This window comes from Drosophila bipectinata, chromosome XR, assembly GCF_030179905.1.
Source record: "Drosophila bipectinata strain 14024-0381.07 chromosome XR, DbipHiC1v2, whole genome shotgun sequence".
NCBI classification, from domain to species: Eukaryota; Metazoa; Arthropoda; class Insecta; order Diptera; family Drosophilidae; genus Drosophila; species Drosophila bipectinata.
In genome coordinates, this window is record NC_091735.1 from 8,093,550 (window position 1) to 8,117,924 (window position 24,375).

At 35.7% G+C, this 24,375-nt stretch overlaps 1 protein-coding gene across 13 annotated transcripts in view; it reads right to left on the bottom strand.

Annotated features, from left to right (window-relative positions):
* The window catches only part of disco-r (disco-related basonuclin zinc finger protein), a 187,077-nt gene that overhangs the window by 128,249 nt on the left and 34,453 nt on the right, over positions 1 to 24,375 (bottom strand). For 3 of the 13 annotated variants that reach the window (XM_043211319.2, XM_043211318.2, XM_043211316.2), the window contains exons 3-4: positions 20,372 to 20,447; positions 20,224 to 20,317 (exon numbers count right to left, since the gene is read on the bottom strand). The gene's annotated coding sequence lies outside the window, so the exon portion shown is untranslated. The other 10 variants (XR_011444242.1, XM_070282991.1, XM_070282993.1 and 7 more) reach the window with 9 other exon arrangements.

Genomic DNA, 24,375 nt, shown 5'->3' on the forward strand with positions numbered 1-24,375 from the left:
AAACAGACAGACAGACGGACAGACGGACAGACGGACATGCTCATATCAACTCAGGAGGTGATCCTGATCAAGAATATATATACTTTATAGGGTCGGAGATGTCTCCTTCACTGCGTTGCACACTTTTGACCAAAATTATAATACCCTCTGCAAGGGTATAAAAACAATGTTTCAAAGAATCGGAACCATGTAAGGAAGAGATAAAGAGCATGGTTTTTGACTGATCCCTAGTAGCCTAACACAAATACGCATAACTGTTCCGCTTATCGGACTCAAGAAAGGATCCCGTAACAAATCAGCGTGCAGTGCGTTGATAAGTTGTTTCAAATAGGTATATCACAGTATCTCTACAGTACACATGCATGAAAATCTTTAAAGTAGTTTTAATATAATTTAAATATAATATAATATAAATTTAAATCTTAAATTATAAGATTTTCATTTACTTTTATTGTAAGAAATTTTTATGAAGAAAAGTTTGTTACTGGATCTTCCTGGTTCTTCATTGATCTTTTAGACGCTGTTTCTTTTTTGTTTTTTTTTAGCATCCAGATTATTTTGCGGGCAATGCTTACGCTTAATTTTAATGCAGTTCCATTCAAGTCCGCTTTGTCCGCTTTGGCACTTTCCAAAATTTTTATTTTTATAATCGCTGTTTGCTGAGGTTACAGTAGAATTCCGCTGCAAAAACTGTCAGTCGGTCAGTAGAGACGAGTTTCTCTTAAACGCTGCTGTTTCCATTTCGGTTAGAGAATTAGAGAAGAAGTTGTTTCTTTGGTTTACTAAGCTTCTAAGCTTAAGAGAATAAAGGTTATTAAGAATAAAGGTGACCATTTGGTTGATATTGTATTCCAAAACGAACTCAAATGAATTGTAAAGGATCAATGTGAATAAACATAATACATTTTGCATATATTTATACCCTTGCAGAATTTTGTCTAATTAAAATACCAACTTTTTTATAATTTTAATACCAATAAAATTATAGGTGTACAACGCAGTCAAAGAGACATCTCTGACCCTAAAAAGTATATACATATATTCTTGATCAGGATCACCTCCTGAGTTGATATGAGCATGTCCATTTGTCCGTCTGTCTGTTTCTACGCAAACTAGTCTCTCAGTTGTAAAGCTATCGACTGCAGTTTGTAATAGCACCGAAACTGTGAGTTATCGAATTGAGTTTTTGAGCCACCATTAACTATTAGACCTGTGGTGCCCACACAAATGCATTCACATGTTATACTTTCCTTTGTATTCGAATAAGTACAATTTTTTTTCGTAATCACGGTAACATTTACAGTCGTTTTACAGTGTTAACAGTGTCGGTGTGCAGGCAGAGAAATTTCCAACCCCATTGGATAGGGTTTTGGGCACCACTGAATTTAATTTTAGAGCTCCGATTATTATACTTCGTAGCTTCAACCCACCACGTCTGTTTAATGGTAAACGATTAGGTATTAAGAAATAAATTAAAAACGCCAATGAAGCCATCATTTTAAAAGGCAAGTTTCGATGCGAAAATGTGTTTCTAGCACGAATATGATTCCTATAGATCTGCAAATTGAATTATTTTGACATTAGCTATGACGTAGATTTGGAAGCACCGTTTTTCACAGCACAGGTTTTCTCACGGACAGCTATGTATATGTGGCATGTTCCCGAGTGGCAAAATCGATCGAGTTTATTTTTTCTGGATTAAGATGGACTAACCAAGAATATAGTACACTCCACTACGCTGAGAGATTAATCTTTCTTTTTTTCAAACTCTTATAATTGGTAAAGAATTGTTGTAATTTAAAACAAGAAAGGAAAACTAACTTCGGGCGGAGCCGAAGTTGATATACACTTGCCGCCAAAAACGGACATATATCACAAACAACAGATTTAGTTAGTTGACCCTTAACTATCATAATATAAGCAATTTATTACAATTAAATACCTAAAAATAAGTCCCATGCTTCTATCTTCTAAAAAAAAAAAAAGTTGGTATTTTTAATACCACCAAATACCATTTCCGATCGTTCAGTTATATGGAAGCTATAAGATATAGTCGGCCGATCGTTATGAAATTTGGTAGGTCGGATCAACTGACCAAAAGGATCTGTACGAAGTTCCAACTTTCTATTCAAAGTTGGAAATAGGATTCAAATTCTTAACACCAAACCTATAGATTTCCCATTCAATCAGTTATATGTCAACTATAGGAAAGAAGAAGGATATGGCGTGCAAAGGAACAAATGGTGAGTGTAAAGTCAATAGTTTTAAAACTGAAAGATTAGTTTGCGTATAAATAGACAAAAATACGCACATGGGGCCAACGACCACTTTTTGTGACCTTAAATAATACCAGTAAATCGAAAGAGATTTTTCACTGAGTTTATTTTTAACTATATAGCTTAGGGACCTAAAAAGCTCGGCGCCCTCATCGCCCACAAAAAACTGAATATTTTGGACGTTTTTAAAGCTAGACCTTTCAAATAAAATTATCAATATGCGTTTACGTTACAGCAAAGAATATAAAGTACATACATAGATGGGACATCTCATAGAAACAAAAATTTTCTATGGTTTCTATGGGTTTCACCGCTGGAACCCGGTGGAAGGAGCGGGTTCCACAGCGCGACAAGTTAAGTTTAAGAAATTTTTCGCGCGACAACGAATAAGATGTAAGAGTAAGGGGAAATAAGGGGTAGGGGTAAGAGTCTGATGTGCAGAGTGAAACGAGTTCAAATCAGGCTCAAGACATCCACTTTTTTTATTTTAAATCTAAAATGTTTTGCAAACATTATAATTCAATCCAGAAAAAAAAACAAAATTTTAAAATCACTTTAAAATTGCCTCAGTTAGTAGTGGAACCCACTGTAAAAATTTCTATAAGTGCGGGTTCTACGGGAAATTGGCAGGCCGCGTTCTGGAACCCCCTGTAAAAATGATAACACTTGAGACCGGGTTCCACGACAAACGGCTGGCAGATGAGAGAGTGAAACGAGAGAGCAAAGAGATCAGAAATATCTTCTACTATCTTTACTCTTTAGCTCTGATTTTTCTATGGATTCTCGCTTTTACTTCAATACCAACTTTAAGTATCACTAAATCATCTTGGAGGGTAGCCTAGATAGAAAGCACGCGCCCCGTACCCTTGGCGTCCAGGTTTCGATTTTATGAGTGAGGTTGTTTCAATTTTTACAAATTGAATTTTAGTTTTATGATTATTTTTATAATATTTACTTTTCTTATTATTTTTAATTGCATTCTATTACAAATGTTGTATTATGTTTTTATTAATTTTATTATGAGAAATAAGCGAAATGGGGAAAGGACTGCTGATGCAGCGAGGGCTGTTGATTTTTTACGTAGCTCTTCAAGTTTCGGTATATGGTGTAATTTTTTTTTACCTTGTCGTCGAATGTAACAAGGAACGTTCCGGTTACCAGTTGTCAATAGATCGTAGTTGTTCCGTTTTTAGTGGTTGAAAATGGCTGGTGCGAGTCGAACAGTGTGTGCAAAATGTTCTTGTAAGTGCGGTGTATTTTAAAATCGGCACAGTTTTGTTACTGCAGTCAGCTATAATATTATCTTCAGCAAAATTAAGAATAGAGCCGTTTTGTTTCACAGGGTGCAAGATTACCTTCTTACAAGCTACGTACGGCTGTGCGACAGTGATTAGAAACTTTTAAAGGAACTGTTTAGGAACTAGTAGGAACTGTTTATTAGGTCGAATAAAGTACAAAACCATGATTGAAAATTGAATTTGAAAGCTAAAACATTTAATTATTGAAAAACGTCGGAACTTTTAAAATCGGTTTAAAATTACGCGTTTAGGAATTTTTAATCGCAAAAAAGTCACGAAAAACGGTTTTTTCAAAATAAATCAAGATTTTAAGGGTGTTACAAATATTTCTTTCGCACTGTTATTTTTAATAAAAGTTTTATTTGAGCAACTTTTATTAGATCAGTAATAGTAACATTTGTAAAATGTTTATTAATTAGGTTTTGTAAATCATTTGAATCGAAAATCGCGGGGTTGATTATTCCAATTTTTCCAAGTGTAGCTGACAACTTTAACGATAGTAATTTTTCATATAAGTTTTCTGTATTTATTTGTTCTCATTTTTCATTATTTACTAAAATGTTTACTGTGTTTGTTAGGATATTTATTTCTTCTTGGGTCTTTGTGTAGTTATTTGTCTGTCTACTTTCTGATTCTATGGGTTTTTTCTGCGTGAATTTAATTTTCTCGAAGTCATCGAAATCTGGAGTACCGGCTTCGATGTTTGATGCGGTGCCTAATAAGATGATGCTATTAGAGGGCCTATGGTGAACATTCACTGTAGCTAAAAGAGTTCTAATGTGTCTTAAATCAGAGTCTAAAATCTGTTTCATATGTGACCGAGGGAAATGGTCTTCCATTTCTTCCGTGTCCTTTACTATCTCCGAATACATTGTTAAATTGGTCGATCATTTTAGGCACTGCAAGTCTTTCCAAATGGTCGCGTCTCCGTCTATGACTGGTATGTAATTTGAAGCCGTGTAATCGGTGGTTTTGGCCGTTTTTTATAAGGCGAGAAAAAGTTTAGTCCAAGTCCTGGCGTGTTAAAAATAAAAAAATAAAAGAAAATTTGTTATAATTACCTCAAATTTTTCTTATGGACCACCCTCCCTTTTATTGAGACTGTGGTCCGCAAAGTCTGCTTCTATGGTTTCCTCGGTGTACAAATTTGAAAGTTTAGTTCCCAACCTCTTATTTGATTTTACGAGAACCTTGTTTCCTACTTGAAAATTTCTGTATTGTCTTGTTATACCCTTACAGAGGGTATTATAATTTTGTCCAAAAGTGTGCAATGCAGTGAAAGAGACATCTCCGACCCTAAAAAGTATATAAATTCTTGATCAGGATAACCTCCTGAGTTAATATGAGCATGTCCGTCTGTCCGTCCTTTTTTCTGTTTCTTCCCCAACTAGTCTCAGTTTTAAGGCTATCGACATGAAACTTTGCACACACACTTCTTTCCTTTGCACGCAGTATATAAGTCGGAACGGCTCGGCTCGGGATCGGCCGACTTTATATTATAGCTGCCCAGCTGTTGTGTTTTTGAAGAAAGATAGTTGGAACTTCGTACGAATTCCATTTTTAGTCAGTTAATCAGACCTAACAAATTTCATAGGGATCGGCCGACTATATCCTAAAGCGGCCATATAACTGAACGATCGGAAAATACCCAACTTTCGTGTTTTTGAAGACAGAAAGTTGGAACTTCGTACATATTCTATATGGTCTGTTGATCCGACCTAACAAACTTCAAAACGACTATATCTTATCCATATACCATATAACTGAACGATCGGAAATGGTATTTGGAAGAAATACCAACTTTGGTATATCTGAAGATAGAAGCTTGGGACTTTGTTTTAGATATTTTATTGTAATAAATTGGTTATATTATGATATTTTCATAAGGGTCAACCAACTATATACTATGTTTGTGATATATATCCGATTTTATTTGAAAGGGTATATCAACTTCAGCTCCGCCTGAAGTAATCTTTCCTTTCTTGTTTTATTTAATCTATGTAGTTGGATTTTCTGTGCATTTGAGACTTCTTCTCTAATTTCTGCGTTGAGCTCTATAGTTGATGAGTGAATTATGTCGATTTGTTACAAAGTGAATGGTTGTATAGTATTCTATAGCCGCAAGGAGTATTAATTCAACCGTGTTCTCAATACGTCGATTGTTTCAGATTTTATAGAGGGCTCATTATCGCAATATATTGTTTTTGGTCCCCAAAAAATTGAAAATTTTAAAAATTTGTCTACGCCAGTTAAAAAGTATTTTTTGTCTGTCGAAATTATGTCAAAGTGTTTTGCCTGTGTATGAGGGAATTGGTGTTTCTCCCAAAATCTTTTTCTGAGGGTGTCCATCGTATTTTGCCTTCTGCCATATTTTACAATTTGCGACCACCTCATTTGCCATATGAGTAATTTTGGGAAAAAAATAGTCTTGCAAAATATGTTTCACGTTTTCCTGAGCGGCCCTCTGAGCCCTGTTATGTTCTGACACCGTAATTTCTTTTTTCTCGTTTTTGTCTAAGATATCAATGACCGGGTACCCGAGTACGAATACGGCACATACGAACAAATCGTCGTATTTTCGTGAAAGCTGAACAGTGTGGATAATTCTGCACGATCCTTTGACGCAGTCATCTCCTTTGGAATTTACGGTTACCAGATTTGTACCAGATGATTAATGATGTACCAGATTTCACTAATTGGAGCTGCTTTGTCCTCTTTGGATCATTGTTCTCGCGTCGGTGCATCATCGAATCTGATAAAACGTAAGATGTTCCAAAAACGATTTAAGCTCATTGTGGCCCTGTACAGAGGGAATGATGATGTTTTCTACATCGCAGTTGTATGGTCCTTGTTACTATTGTTGACAACTGCTGCAATCAAAATTCCGAAGAACGAATACGTTTCTTGGTGTGTTACGTTTTTCCACGTCCTCGACAACTGATTTGAATTTTTTTCATTCCACTCTTTGATACCTTGATTAGCTTTCTGGTTAGTGTAACGAGTTATCAAATCCAGTATTTCATGGGTTATAATTTTTTTGAAAATTTCAGCCGCTGAGAGAGTTTTGGTTGATCGATTGGAAGCAGCTCTTTGTCTCACAATATTGTGACGGAGAGTTTGAGTTCTGTTAGATGGTGTTTTTTGCCAAACCGTTTTATCTTTGGCGACAAACGTACGTGCAGTTGAAACTGCGTCGACATCTGTATTCGTAATATCGTCAGCATCGCTTTCAGAATCGTCATTGGCAACTTGCGTGGAATCATTTTCATCTGCGCGATTTTCTTCGTTATCAGATACTTTTTTTTTTTTTTATACCCTTGCAGAGGGTATTATAATTTTGGTCAAAAGTGTGCAACGCACTGAAGGAGACATCTCCGACGAAAGTATATATATTCTTGATAGGATCACCTCCTGAGTTGATATGAGCATGTCCGTTTGTCCGTCTGTCTGTCTGTTTCTACGCAAACTAGTCTCTCAGTTTTGAAGCTATCGACTTGTACACACCCTTCTTTCCTTTGCACGCAGTATATAAGTCGGAACGACCGGAACCGGCCGACTATATCCTATAGCTGCCATATAACTGATTGATCGGAAATGGTATAACTTTGGTGTTTTTAGAGTTAGAGAGTTCATATTTTTGGCAAAACATTACAACATGCCAAATATAAGAAGGATCGGCCGACTATATCCTATAGCTGCCATATAACTGAACGATCGGAAATGACCCAACTTTCGTGTTTTTGAAGATAGAAAGTTGGAACTTGGTACAGATTATATTTTTGGTCAGTTAATCCGACCTACCAAATTTCATAACGATCGGCCGACTATATCTTATAGTTGCCATATAACTGAACGATCGGAAATGGTTTTTAATAGAAATACCAACTTTGATATTTTTGAAGATAGAAGTTTGGGACTTTTTTTAGATTTTCTATTGTAATAAATTGGATTATATATTCATATTCCCATAAGGATCGGCCAACTATATCCGATGTTTGCGATATATATCCGGTTTTAACTGCAAGGGTATATAAACTTTGGCTTCGCCCAAAGTTAGCTTTCCTTTCTTGTTTTCTCATTAGGAATCCCATCATCGTCATCACTATCAGAAATATTTACGCTTTCGTCATCGGATTCGTCACACTGACGCTGAGATACACAAAACATGCTGTCTGAGCCACATTTCACTAATGCCAGATTCGTTTCCTTTTACTATAAACTTGTAGGTTATATATAGAAGGCCGACCGTACACAATATTCCTCACCGAATATACTATAGTGCAGTGGTCGGCACGGCCCTATCCCGAGGGCATAGGAAATTTCTCTGCCCGAGCTCTGCCACACACACACACACCACATACTTTCTGCTATTCGTTACTAACACTAATGCTTTAAAACCATATCAATGTATTGGGGTGCCGACCACTGCTATAATGAATATACTATATACCGGCTCGACTTGCCCCTGCGCGTAAATTTCAATAAGCATTTTGTAGCGGCAGGTGTTCAAAGTGACACAAAACATTTCGTATAAAATAAAACATTCACAAAAGTAAAACATTCACAATATATTTTTGTTCATGAACAAATGAAGAACTATTGAAAAATATTTTTTTTAACATAGTTAAAACAACGTATCTACGTGTGGGTATCGTGGTATCCGGTCATTGAGTACTGTCGGTAAAAATGGTCATTGACATAAAGGTTAAATTTTTTACGCCGTAATTGCTGAGGCTTTTTAAGGCCCATACTATTACTCATAACTCTCTTTCGTCGAAGTTAAAATGTATTTTCTTCGATTGTCCTGCACTTACTTTGCCATTTCCTCCTTTTAATGAGTCTTTAATAAAACACCTATAGTAACAGAAAAATTTTTTGCTAGTCCGAGAAATGATTCGATATTAAATAGTGTGGTCGGTTGTTCGTAGTTACGCATTCCGTCTACTTTGTTTGGGCATGTTCTTATGCCTCCATGTAAAACAACAAAATATAAATACCATAAAAAAAATTGTATGGAAGTTGTGCCTTTTTTTATGATTAAAACTTTTGGAAAATCACTTTTTTAATATTTTTATTTTTTTGTAATATTTTGCAATTCGAAAATAGTGGGAATATCAATGAACACTCTTATTACATCCCCTTTATTTAACTATAAAAACAAATGTTGATGCTGTTGTCGGTGTCTTCCTTTTTTTTAATTCGGTTGTGTTGTGTTCTTGTCGTTCTTGGTTTGTTTTTTTTTACGGCTGTGTTGTTGTGGCCTTGTTTTGTTGGAGGTAGGTTTTTTTTTTTACTTTATTTATTTTTTTTTTTTTTGAAACCGATACAACGCTTTTGAAAAATTTTTAACTAAATGTTTTTACTTAAACGTCGAATCGAGGGTCTTACGATCGCGGCTTTTTTTTTTTTTTTTTTTTTTGGAACGACGCGTCTTATGTTGCGATGCACAGTGGCCAATTTGGCTATTTTAGCGTCAGAATAAGTCAATTTTCTATTTTTTTCCCCTACCAATAGTCAAATAATTAAATATTAGTAGAATAAAAAAAAAAAAAAATAAAAATAATAATAATAATAATAATAATACCAAAACCTATAAACTTGATCAACCAGATCAGCTGTAAGCTCTCTAAGCTAACATGTGGTAATATACAATTTTCACGTGTTGCATTTGGCTTGATCGACGTCTTTTTTTATTCCCATTTCTTGGAAGTTGTACCGAAAAAAATGGCGTCAAAGTTTGAAAAACATGACAAAAATTCAAAAATGTCAGTTTCTTTTGTAAAATTTGTATCCTTTCCGTGCAAATAAATTAAAAATGTATTTTTTCAAAAGCTACAACATTGAACTATTGAAAAACGTAAAAAAATTGAAAATCGGCCTAAAATTATGCGTTCAGGAATTTTTAAGAGCAAACCACTTCCGAAAAACCTTTTTTTCGAAATAAATCAAGATTTGAGGGTGTATGAAAAATTTCAAACATGGTTTTATACTATACTTGACCTAATGAACAATTCCTACTAGGTCTCTTCAAAAGTTCCAAATCACTGTCGCACTGTGTTATCCATGTTGAGCGGCCCAACGTGCCCTTGTTATATTTAGCGGTATTTTCAGCAATCATGTCCGCCTATAAAAAAGCACTTTTTGCAGTATGGAATGGGGAAGAAGACGCGACAAAAAAGAGTTCTGCCGTGTTTGATCACATTTTTTGCGATATAGTTGATAAATACAAATGTTCCGAGATGGACTTGACATCTATCATTATCTACCATTAAAAATGTTTGCAAAACTTTCTAAAAGATGGAAAAAATTGAATAGATGTAAGGAGCGTTTCGAGAGGTAGAACTCGGGTTGATTAACCGAACATTTGGTATTTTCGGTTATTCACGGGGCCGATATTATAGAAAATGTACCACTTCCGATCGGAATGATGTCAGAAGAAGCCTCAGAAACCCGAAACAAAGAATTAAGATATTTTCGCTTGAGCCATACGCGTAAAACTCTCGACAAAACACAACGAAGAATCTTTTTCATTTATTGGTAGTATCTTCATATCCACTAATTACAATCTTTTCCAAAAGTTCGGCCAATAACTCCAGCAAGGCAGTTTCCTTTGAGATTGAATGCCAAAATCTTCTTCCGGACTACAATGTTTATGAAGAAAACTCGGATTCTGACTCATAAAAAAATTTAGATTCAAACTAGGACAATTAAAACTAGTTTATTTTTTAAAACAGAATCTTAAAAAAAATAAAAAAAAAAATAAAAAAAAAATAAATAAATTAAAAATATACAAAATAAAAAATTTTACTTGATTAAAATTACATTTTATTACTCAATTTTATTTCTTATTGGGTTAACATTCCATAAAAAGTTGGACTTCCATAAATTCCATAAAAACTTTTTAAAATTATCATTATTTTTTAATGATATTTCACATCTGACGATAAATTACCCAAATCGGCCACTGTGCGTTGGGCGCCAATTGATTAATGTCCTTTTTAAGGATTTATTTTAAGATGCACGTACTGCACGAATAAGAAGACTTGGTACTTTCCATGACGGTTATGCATAATCAGCTGGGGAACTTCCATGTTGCTGGGAAACCGTGTTAACTGACATATACAGGCGACAACAGACCCAAGTAAAGCAAATGTTTTTGCTCTCGTCTCAGAAAAATGCGAATTGCTCAAAAAAAAGGCACAAAAGTGCACTTAAGACTACATTTATTTAAAAGAGGATAAAACACTCTATAACACAGTATAAATATTAAGGTAAAACTAAGTGCAATTTTTTTTGTTTCTCTATTCAAACTTTAGATTTTCCATTAACAATTATACTTTAAATGGGTACCCATACACACCCAATAACAAAAAAACGATCAATTCCTTCAATAGACATACACAAAAACTTACTACAAGTCCGACTGATTCGACTGTATATAAAATATTTTAATTCTTTTTGTTCACATTTAAAGATATTAAAAAACGCCAGCAACTTGCTTGTCAAACCATGAGTTATTTTTAGTAACAGTGACATTTAACAGCTTATATATATTATATATTTAGTCAGTTGATCCGACTTAAAAAACTTCAAAACGACATGGTAATGGTATTTGGTAGAAAAATACCAACCTTGGCATTTTTGAAGATAGAAGCTTTGGATTTTTTTTAAGATGTTTTATTGTAATTAATTGGATTTATTATGATGATTTAAAGTTAGTTAGTTAAAATTTTAGGTGAGAGCTATTTTTGGCAAAATAATACGACACGCCAAATTTCATAAGGATCGGCCAACTATATCCGATGTTTGCTATATATACCCGATTTTAACTGCAAGGGTATATATATTTCGGCTCCGCCCGAAGTTAGCTTTCCTTTCTTAGCTATAGTTAGCTATAGGACATAGCTGATCCTTATGAAATTTGGCATGCCGTATTATTTTGCCAAAAATAGCTCTAACCTAAAATTTTAACTAACTAACTTTAAAAACACCAAAGTTATACCATTTCCGATCAATCAGTTATATGGCAGCTATTGGATATAGTCGGCCGATCCGTTACGACTTATATACTGCGTGCAAAGGAAAGAAGGGTGTGTGCAATGTTTCAAGACGATAGCTTTAAAACTGAGAGACTAGTTTGCGTAGAAACAGACAGACGGACAGAAAGACGGACAGACAGACGGACATGCTTATATCAACTCAGGAGGTGATCCTGATCAAGAATATATACACTTTATAGGGTCGGAGATGTCTCCTTCACTGCGTCGCACACTTTTGACCAAAATTATAATACCCTCTGCTAGGGTTTAAAAATTATTTGTTGATTTTTTTACCCTTGCAGAGGGTATTATAATTTCGCCTGTATAGAAAACTGGAACTTGGTACAGATTATATTTTTGGTCAGTTAATCCGACCCACCAAATTTCATATAACTGAACGATCGGAAATGGTTTTTGGTAGAAATACCAACTTTGGTATTTTTGAAGATAGAAGCTTGGGACTTTGATATTTTATTGCAATTAATTGGTTTTATTATAATATTCTTATAAAGATCGGCCAACTATATCTGATGTTTGCGAGACAAATCCGGTGTAACTGCAAGGGTATATCAACTTCGGCTCCGCCCGAAGTTAGCTTTCCTTTCTTTTTATTTTATAATTTTTATAATAAAAATAATAACGGTCCCTGATTTAAGTACCCAAAACTAAGACCAGCTGCATTAATTAATTCCAAAATAAGGCGCTTCCTTTTTTGCCAATTATACCTGCGTAACGAGGCGACATAGTCCTGACTATGTTTTAAGTTTAAGTATGTTTTCAAAATGATTCAAATGGTTGTTGAAATAGACTTAAAAACAATCTTCTTGCCTTTGGACTAATTATTTTCTGTGGGGACGACTGAAGTCAGACGACTGAAGTCAGACGACTGAAGTCAGACGACTGCCCAAGTGACTTCAACACATTTATTGAGTTACCCCAAACTATTCCTCTGGCACCTTTTGTATCATTGTCCTACTAGAGGACCTCTATAAGTGACATTTTACACTCAGCAAAAGGTATCGAAGATGTCTTCAAGAAATTCTTCATTTATGCTAATCTGTAAAGGGTTTTATGCTGTGTATAAAGGACTTGCTTCCTGATTGGAAAAGTACGTCCAGACAATTGAACTGTACCCTTAATTCTAATCAATTTTGTCTTGTATGAAGTATTTGTTGTTTTCTTAGTTATTTGGACTTCTATATAATATACCATAAAAAATACCCACTTCGCGCCTACCTGAGCGCCGTGTCATTATTAAGTCGCCCTTATTAAGTCGTGTCATTTAGAGGTTACTCGGAAAACTATATGCTCTAGAAAATTACTATTTTTGTACAAAGTTACTTTTTTATACCCTTGCAGAGGGTATTATAATTTTTTCCAAAAGTGTGCAACGCAGTGAAGAAGACATCTCCGACCCTATAAAGTATATATATTCTTGATCAGGATCACCTCCTGAGTTGATATGAGCATGTCTGTCTGTCTGTCTGTCTGTCTGTTTCTACGCGAACTAGTCTCTCAGTTTCAAAGCTATCGACTTGAAACTTTGCACACACCCTTCTTTCCTTTGCACGCAGTATATAAGTCGGAACGACCGGGATCGGCCGACTATGTCCTATAGCTGCCATATAACTGATTGATCAGAATTGGTATTACTTTGGTGTTTTTAGAGTCGGCCGATCCTAATGAAATTTTGTAGGTTGAATCAACTGACTGAAAAATATAATCTGTACTAAGTTCCAGCCGTCTATCTTCAAAAACACGAAAGTTGGGTCATTTCCGATCGTTCAGTTATATGGCAGCTATAGGATATAGTCGGCCGATCCCGGCCGTTCCGACTTATATACCGTTCCGATAGCTTTAAAACTGAGAGACCAGTTTGCGTAGAAACAGACAGACTTGATAAATATATCAAGAATATATATATTTTATAGGGCCCGAGATGTCTCCTTCACTGCGTTGCACACTTTTGGACAAAATTATAACACCCTCTGCGAGAGTATAAAAAGAAATTTTAGTATAAGCAACCCTTTTTTCGATAAGTAGGAATACTAAACCATATGTAAAAAAAGGAAGGAAAGCTTACTTCGGGCGGAGCCGAAGTTGATATACCCTTGCAGTTAAAACCGCATATGTATCGCAAACATCGGATATAGTTGGCCGATCCTTATGAGAATATCATAATAAAACCAATTAATTACAATAAAATATCTAAAAACAAAAAAGTCCCGAGCTTATATCTTCAAAAATAACTAAGTTGGTATTTCTACCAAATACCATTTCCGATCGTTCAGTTATATGGCAGCTATAAGATATAGTCGACCGATCGTTATGAAATTTGACAGGTCGGACTGACCAAAAATATAATCTGTACTAAGTTCCAGCTTTCTATCTTCAAAAACACAAAAGTTTGGTCATTTCCGATCGTTCAGTTATATGGCAGCTATAGGATATAGTCGGCCGATCCCGGCCGTTCCGACTTATATACCGTTCCTATAGCTTTAAAACTGAGAGACTAGTTTGCGTGGAAACAGACAGACTGATATATATATCAAGAATATATATATTTTATAGGGCCCGAGATGTCTCCTTCACTGCTTTGCACACTTTTGGACAAAATTATAATACCCTCTGCAAGGGATAATACCCTCATAAAAATTATCTCGTAGAATAATCGTAGAGTACAAGAGTATTGTATTTGTGAGAATGTATGTAACATAGAAAAGGAATTATATTCGACCACATAAAGTATATATATCCTTGATCAGTATAAAAAAAAGAATTGAAAAAGCCTTGTCTGTCAGTCTTTATAAACACGTGGATCACAGAGACTATAAGAGATAGAGCTATAGGATTTGGCATAGAGACACTATTAATACCCACGCAGTTTAAGTTATTTTCAATTGTTTGCCACGCGCCTTGTTTACCCCCCTTCCATCCCTACCGTTTTTTGTTTTTTTTTCCGAGCACCATACCTTTAAGTTAGTTAAAGCAAAGATTATAAAGTACATAGATGGGACATCTCATACAAAGAAAAATTTTCTATGGCGGGTTCCAGCAGTGGAACCCGCTGGAGCGAGCGGGTTCCATTGCGCGACAAGTTAAGTTTGAGAAATTTTTCGCGAGACAACGAATGAGGAATAGCCGAGTGGTAGAGTGCTTGGCTGGTGTGCAAAGTAAAATGAGTTCAAACCAGGCTCGGGACATTCATTTTTTTTTAATTTTAAATCTATTTATATTATATTTTTATTCTTTTAATGTTTTTTGCTAAATTTATAATCCAATAAAAAAAAATACAAAATTGTAAAATCACCTTAACATCGTCTCAGTTCGCAGTGGAACCCGCTGTAAAAATGTCTATAAGTGCGGGTTTTACGGCACTTTGGCAGGCCGCGTCGTGGAACCCGCTCTCAAATTTTTTCATTTTTTCCGTCGTGGAACCAGCTTTAACAATGAAAACATTTGAGAGCGGGTTCCACGACAAACGGCTGGCAGATGAGAGAGAGAATTCTATTTTTAGATCGTAACATCTTTGTAACGATGAAAGTTTGAAACGTTGTAACCGAACCAATGTAAGAGTAAAGAGATCAGAAATATCTTTTACTATCCTTACTCGTCAACTCTGTTTTTGGTATGGATTCTAGTGCCTCCCTTAACACCAATTTTAAGTATCATAAAATCAACTTCGAGGGTAGCCTAGATGGATAGTGCATGGTCCTTATTCATGGGGTCCTGGGTTCGACTTCATTAGCGGGCGGTTGTTTTGATTTTGATAAAGTTTTAGTTTTATGATTCTTTTTATATTTACTTTTTTTTTATTATTTTTTTTTTACTTTTAATTTTTACGTTATTATTATTATTATTAATTGCATTCTATAACAATTAAAGTAAAAATACGTGACGGACGTGTCGGATGACAAAATGCCGGAAGGACTCCCTTGAAATTTTATTAGCAGGACATAATGAAAAATTAAACAATTGTACAATTGTAAAATTAAAGAAAAACATTACAATTAAAGAAAAATAAAAAAAAAAATGATTATAAAAGAAAGAAAAAGTTCAAAGTCCTTACGAGGAATTTGAACACAGAAAAATTACACAAAGAGTAACTACTCTATGCATTACGATACCATCCTGTCTCGATCTGCTGCGATCAAAAATACTATTTGCTCTACCAACTACCGCATCGGCGCATCGAAAACAGAAACGAGAAATTGAAATTGAAATTTGGAAGCCAAAACAGTTTTACTCCGTCGTGCGAGCAGTCACACATACATACATAGGTTCACATTTTTGTTGACGGATACATGTAATGAGTTCTAAAAATAGAATCGTATGCATGTGCGTTCCCCCCTCACCAACAAGCTCGACGCAAAAAGTTGACCGTTTTGGGCCCTGATGTCCCATCTATGTACTTTATAATCTTTGGTTAAAGTGAGGGTGGAAGAGATGGGTACCGGGTATATTAAAGGCTATTTCTTTCTTGTTTTATGAATTGAATTGAAATTTGCATTTAATAATTCGAACAATATTCTTGTCATTGATTTCTCTTTTCATTGATGATGTTAAGTTTTTTTATACCCTTGCAGATGCTATTATAATTTTAACAAAAAATTTAAAGACAAAAAAAGTTGAAAGTTGTTGAAACCAATGTGGCCGGCTTATATACTGCGTGCAAAGGAAAGAAGGGTGTGTCCAAAGTTTAAAGTCGATATTTTTAAAACTGAGAGACTAGTTTGTGTTCAAAACAGACAGAAAGATAGACAGAAGGATAGACAGAACGTCTGTCCGTATGAACGCGTGGATCTGAAAGACTATAGGATAGAGGTATAGGATTTGGCATGGAGACTCCTACAATACCCACGCAGTTCAAGTTTGTTTAAAGCCACGCCCTCTCCCGACCCCACAAATTGCGAATTTCTGTAGGAAGGTCGTTTGAAAAACTTTTGCTGCCAAACTATTTCTATAGGTAATATATATCTGAACAAATTCCATCCAAATCGGCCCATTTTTGGAGGAGATATTCCCATATCGAATGCAGGGCTGCCAGTTGATTATATTTTGAAAGGTTATAGTGTTAAATTTATAAGCCTAAATTTGTTCTGGATGGGCGTTTTTGGTCTGGTCAAAATAATAAGTACACTTCTATTATTCACAAATTTGAAAGGATTAAGTTTAGCATTGGACTATGGTATGTTTATTTTTAATGACTTGTTGCATTTTAAGTGAATTTGGGTTACAAAAAATTCTTTAGATGGGCCGAAAAAAGCATTGCACCCTGGAAGAAAAGAAGATTGCCTTGAATCTTCAACAAGAAGGAAAAAGTCTACGAGAAATTGCGGCAAGCCTTGGACGCTCGGTGTGTTTTGTTCAGAATGCCTTAAAATCGAAAGATCCTACCGAAAAACGAGGAAGAAAGAAGAAATCTTCCCAAACGACGGGCACCCGCATCGTCAGTCTGGCAAAAAAAAGATCCCTTTATGTCTTCCAAGTCCATTGTCGCTGAAATCGGCAATGAAATATCATCTCGAACGGTTCGGCGCAGACTTAAAGGTTCCGGCCTAACAGGACATATAGCCAGAAAAGTTCCTTTACTTCGGAAAAAAAATTTACAGATGAGGCGCCAGTTTGCACAAAATCATTTGGCATGGTCTGGACCAGAAGGATCTAAAAAATGGAACAATGTCTTATAGAGCGACGAAACAAAAATATACCTTTTTGGTAACGACTCTATACGTTATGTACGACGCCCAAAAGGTAAACAATTCGACCCCAGGTACACGAAGAAGACCGTTAAGCACGGAGGCGGATGCATAATGGTTTGGGGATACATCGCATAACCGATATAATCACCCGATTTGGGTATAAAAGCATACTCGCTGACGTTATGCTACCATATTCTGAGGAAAACATGCCTTTGAGATGGGTCTTTCAACAAGACAACGACCCAAAACACACCTCAAAGCTGGTCAAGGCTTGGTTTACCGAAAACGGAGTATATCTTATGAGTTGGCCAAGCCAGTCTCCGGACTTAAATCCGATAGAGAACCTATGGGAGCACTTAAAACGTCGTATCGGAACAAAAACTTTTCGAAATGCCGAAGAATTGTGGACATTTGTCCAAAAAACCTGGTATGACATTCCAGTGGATACTTGTCGCAAGCTTATTGCTGGTATGCCAAAACGAATCGCCAAAGTTTTACAAAATAAGGGTGGATATACTGGATACTAGTTATAGATTAAGGAAATCAAGAAAATGTTGAAAAATTGTTGTTAAGTTTTGAGTTATTGAGTTTGAAGAATTGGTGTACTTATTATTTTGACCAACCCTTTTTTATGTTTTTTAGATATAATCAACCACAAACTTTATAAATGAATTGAAAAATGCCTATGTTAACCATTTTTATAATTTTATATACATATAAAAGCTATAAGTAAATTTGAGTTTTTCTTTATGATCATTAAAAAACTTTTACGAGAAGTTAAAGAAACCGTACACGAGTGTACTTATTATTTTGTCCAGTATTGTATGTATATACAATTTCCCATTTAATCGGGCTAAAACTTTGAACGCGTAGATTTCGAAGTCTATAAGAGATAGAACTATCAGATTTGGAACTTTGGATCGTATGAAACCCACGCAGATCAATTCTTTTTTTTTTAATATTGACACGCCTACCTCCGACCCCCTCCGAAAAAAAAAATCAGGTGTTAGCGCCAATTATTTTATGTTTTTGGAACATGGTTTGATGCCAAACAGTTCCAATGGCTAATCTACGCCTACAAATCAAAAATCAGCCAAATCGGATAATTTATAGTGGTTATAGACTTTTTAGTCTGCTTCCCAAATTAATCGGTAGAATGGCCGTAGATTTGTTGTTGTTGTAAGAGGAGCCCTAAATAAGTAGGTCTTACTCCAATGAGTTCCTTTCGGAAACTGATTTTATTTGGTAAAGTTCTCTTATAAGTACGATACATGAAAATCTTAAATCTATTTAAAACTACTTATCAACGCACTGCACGCTGACATTCTATGCGACCCTTTCTCAAGTGCGATAAGCGCACCACTTATGTATGTGTTTGTGTTAGGCTGCAGGGGATCGGTTTTAGACCATGCTGTTTGTCTCTTATTTCATGGGTCCGATCCCTTGAAACTCAAACTTAAGAATTTGTATATATAATAGTGTTCAATGCTTAAACAGTTGTTGTATTGCCCAAGCGCACAAGTATGCAACAAAAATTTTATACTGAGAATCCATACCGTTAAAGATTAAACTAAATGAGGAAGGGGTGAAACAAATGAGTACCGGGTATAATATAGTCTATACCGGGTATATAATAAAATGAAACTTTGCAATTTTTAGTAGCGCTATCTTAGGCTACCAGGTCTATGCATATGAGACAGGAGTTTCCCGATTCTGGGCATTTTTGCGGGCGTTTTTGGAGCAGAAATTCTTTCAATTCTTCCAGTTGTTGCTGGTAGCGTTTGCCATCAACGGTTACACTCGGATTTAGGAGCTCATACCAAACGATTCCGGCCTGATCCCGGAAAACGCTCAGCATGGCTTTGCGGCCGAAACGGTTTGGCCGATATTGGGATTGGGCCGGCTGGGCTGGGATAATATAGGATTTTTTTCATTTTGGGTTTTGAAAATAGATCCACATTGTATTTCCAGTGACAATGCAATGCAAAAACGAGAATTTCCAAGAGAATTTCGCAAGTCAACATATTTATACCCTTGCAGAGGGTATTATAATTTTGTCCAAAAGTGTGCAACGCAGTGAAGGAGACATCTCCGACCCTATAAAGTATATATTCTTGATCAGGATCACCTCCTGAGTTGATATGAGCATGTCCGTCTGTCCGTCTGTCTGTCCGTTTCTACGCGAACTAGTCTCTCAGTTTTAAAGCTATCGACTTAAAACTTTGCACACACCCTTCTTTCCTTTGTACGCAGTATATAAGTCGGAACGGCCGGGATCGGTCGACCTATAGATATAGCTGCCATATAACTGATCGGAAATGCTATAACTTTGGTGTTTTTAGAGTTGGAGAGTTATTTTGTATAAAATTTATTTGGAATGAAAAAGTATTTGATATTTGATAAAAATACAAACTTTGGTTTTCTTGAAGATTGAAGCCTGGTATTTTTTTTTAGGTTTTTCATTGTAATAAACTGGTTATATTATGATATTCTCATAAGGATCGGGCAACTATATCTGAGCAACTATCTGATGTTTGCGATATTTTTTTTGTTTTGTTTTTATTTTAATTGTTTTTTATTTGTTTTTTTTTTTAATTTGTTTTTTTTTTTCAGGCTTCGCCTGAAGTTAGCTTTCCTTTCTTGTTTGTTAATAAATGTAGGGGACGGGTTATATAAACATTAAATTATATAATTCAACTTGGTCTAGCTTAGCAAATGACCTGTAATGGCCCTTACTCCATTAAAAGTTGCGTATTAAAGTTGGTGTATTTTTGGTATGTCTGTATGTACAACCAAAATTAAAAACCCCTTTTGACAAAAAAGGGATCTGCCTGGGTATTGTAGCAGTCTACGTCAAAGCTTCATCGTCTCTTAATTTATCTTAGATTGTGATCAGCTGTGTACGTACATTTTCTTTGCACAAAACTTATATAATGGATGGTATGGATTATAACATCCTCTTTAAACAGCGACTTGTCCGAGTACACAAACTCGTATGCACTCTAAAATATAAAAATTATATTAGTGATTTTACTTACTTTTTACTTATTACTTACTTCATGAATAATAATAAGGTAATTTTTGTTTTTTGTTTCAAAAAATTCTTTGTTGAGGTGCTATTCTATTGTAAATCTGTAAGAAAAAACAATAAAACGGGTTAATTGCCGATAACGATGATTCACACAAAGCAATCAAAAGAAATAAAACATCAAATTTGGCGCCGTGTTTTACACGTCTATGTCAGAAAGTTAATCTTTTACGGTTTTAAAAATGATGCGATAAAAAAAAAACGAGTAAAAATATTGCTCTGCTCCCGCTATTGCTCTGTTTTCGATCGACTCTGTAGCATAGCAGAGAGCACAAAATCAAAACGGCTGGTCTCTGCTCTGCTCTGTAACACTGAACGGAAGAGCACGGAGCTATAGCAATAGCAAGAAAATGCGCGACACGCTATTTGTAGTTGTACCAATAGCACAAACATCGACAGCGAGATGAGAGCAGAGCCAACGAAAAGAATATTGTGCTCTCGTAGCAACTGCGTCGCTCTCGTAGCATTTTTGAAGTTGCTCTCATTCAAATAGCGGGAGCAAAAAAAAAATACTCTGATGCATTAGCATAGAATTTTCAATCACTGAAAAAAACAATAAAGTAAAGCTAACTTTGGGCGGATCCGAAATTGATCCCTTGCAGTTAAGATCGGATATAAATCACAAATATCGGATATAGTCGTCCGATCTTTATGAGAATTTGATTATGAAACCAATTTAGTAAAATAAATAATTTAAAAAAAAAGTCCCAAGCCTCTATCCTTGAAAATACAAAAATTCCAATTTTTACCAAATACCATTTCCCATTGTTCAGTTCAGATATAAACGGCCGTCCCTATGAAATTTGGCAGATCAGATGAACTGACTAAAAATAGAATCTGTATTTCCGATCAATCAGTTACATTCAGTTACATGGCAGCTATAGGATATAGTCGGCTGATCCCGAACTAAAAGAATAGTTCGCGTAGTAACAAACAGACAGGCGGGCATTCTCAGGAGGTAATCCTGATCAAGAATATATATACTTTATAGGTCGGATATGTCTCCTTCACTGCGTTGCATACTTTTGACCAAGCCCTCTACCACCTCTACCTCTACCTCTACCTCTACCCTACCAATACCAAATCTATAAAAAAAAAAAAAAAAAAAAGAATAAAAAAAACCCAAGCTTCTATCTTCAAAAATACAAAAAATTGGTATTTTTACTAAACACCATTTCGATCGTTCAGTTATATGTCAGCTTAATTTGGTAGGTGGGATCAACTAAGCCAAAATAAAATCTGTACGAAGTTTCAACTATCTGTCTTCAATAACACGAAAGCTGGGCCATTTCCGATCGTTCAGTTATATGGCAGCTATAGGATATAGTCCGCCGATCCGCCTTATGAAATTAGGCAGGTCGTATTATTTTGCCAAACATAGCACTCATGCAAAATCCAAACTCTCTAACTCTAAAAACACCAAAGTTATAGCATTTCCGATCAAGCAGTTATATGGCAGCTATAGGATATAGTCGGCTGACCCTTATGAAATTTGACACGTCGTATTATTTTGTCAAAAATAGCTTTCGTGTAAAATTTGAACTAAAACTCTAAAAACTGACTCTAGTTCTAAAAACACCATAGTTCTACCAGTTCCGATCAATCAGTTATATGGCAGCTATAGGATATAGTCGGCCGATCCCGCCCATTCGACTTATATACCTTCTTTCCATATAAAAGGAAAGAAGGGTGTGTGCAAAGTTTCAAGTCGATAGCTTAAAAACTTCCCTAGTTTGCGTAGAAACAGACAGACGCACATGCTTATATTAACTCAGGAGGTGATCCTGATCAAGAATATATATACTTTATGGGGTCGGAGATGTCTCCTTCACTGCGTTGCATACTTTTAACCAAAATTATAATACCCTCTGCAAGGGTATAAAAATAATGCAGAGCTTCTTAAAAAAAAAATGTTCTGCGAAAAAGAAATTCATCTCTTCAGGTCGACCATTTTGGCAGAAACAAAATCAAGAATGAATTTCTTGCAGTGAAAAGTTTTCGTCACTCCAACAACAAAAAGCACTCGGATTAGTATGATCGAGGAGAATATTGTTATTGTAAGTGTATGCCTATGCTGTAGTGTAGTGTAAGTGTATCCCTTTGCCTATGCTGGGACCAACAAAGCTTATGGCGTGAGCAGTCACAAACATTACGCTACCACCCTGTTTCGATGAGTAACGATCAAAAATACTATTTGCACTACTACCACATCGGCGCATTGATCGGCGCAAAACATTTTGACGCCGTCGTGCGAGTAGGGACACATACATACAAAGGCACACATTTAATTTTTGACACATTCTAAAAATTCTAAGAAGTCCTAAAAATAGAATCGTATGCATGTGCGTTCCCCCCTCACCAACAAGCTCGACGGAAAAAGTTTAACGTTTTGGGCCCTGATGTCCCATCTATGAATTTTATAATCTTCTAACGTTTAAACCTTCTACAAATTATATTTTTAAGGTTTTTTTTACCACATATTTGAACAATCCAAAATGGTATTTGGTAAAAAAAAAAAAAAAAAAAAAAATTTTGTTTTTTTGAAGATAGACTTAGGACTTTTAAAGCTTGGGCCTCTTTATACCCGGTACTCGTAGACTAGTCAGTACTAGCGCCTGTACTGAAAGGTTTTTTGAAAAACTTTTGATGCCAATCTATTTCTATAGCTAATATACATACATATCTGTTAAACAAATTTCATCCAAATTGCCTGCAGCAGATATTTTGGAGGAGATACACCCAAATTCATATAAACAATTCCCCATACAAACGGACTAAAACTGCGGATTTTCCATAGATAAATCTTTGCAGAGGGCATTATTATTCTGCAAAATGTTTGCGAGGCATACACCTGTTTTCCTTTGCACGTGCACTGCGTGTGCCGGAACGGAACGGACGGAAACGGCCGAGTTATATGATAACTAACTGATCGAAAATGCCATAACTTAAGTGGTTTTGAAGATTTAATCAAAGATTACACAGTACATTGATGGGCATCTCATAGAAAGAGAAGTGGCGGGTCCCAGCGCTGGAATGGGGTTCCAGCGGGTTCTTAACCCGTTCCAGCGGAACGCGACAACGAATGAGGGATAGTCGAGTGGTAGAGTGCTTGGCTGATGTACGGAGTGAATCCATCTCAAATCAGGCTGAGACACCAACTTCTTATTTTTATACTCTTGCAGAGGGTATTATAATTTTGTCCAAAAGTGTGCAACGCAGTGAAGGAGACATCTCCGACCCTATAAAGTATATATATTCTTGATCAGGATCACCTCCTGAGTTGATATGAGCATGTCCGTCTGTCCGTCTGTCTGTCCGTCTGTCTGTCCGTCTGTCTGTCTGTCCGTTTCTACGCGAACTAGTCTCTCAGTTTTGAAGCTATCGTCTTGAAACTTTGCACACACCCTTCTTTCCTTTGCACGCAGTATATAAGTCGGAACGGCCGGGATCGGCCGACTATATCCTATAGCTGCCATATAACTGATTGATCGGAAATGGTATAACTTTTGTGTTTTTAGAGTTAGAGACTTCAAATTTGACATGAGAGCTATTTTTGGCAACAAATTACGACATGCCAAATTTCATAAGGATCCGCCGACTATATCTTATAATCTTATCTGCCTTATAACTGAACGATCGGAAATGACCCAACTTTCGTGTTTTTGAAGATAGAAAGCTGGAATTTGGTACAGATTATATTTTTGGTCAGTTAATCCGACCTACGAAATTTCATTAGGATCGACTATATCCTATAGCTGCCATATAACTGAACGATCGGAAATGGTATTTGGTAGAAATATCAACTTTCATATTTTTGAAGATAGAAGTTTGGGACTTTTTTTTAGATTTTTTATTGTAATTAATTGGTTTTATTATGATAAATCATAATCATAAGGATCGGCCAACTATATCCGATGTTTGCGATATATATCCGGTTTTAACTGCAAGGGTATATAAACTTCGGCTCCGTCC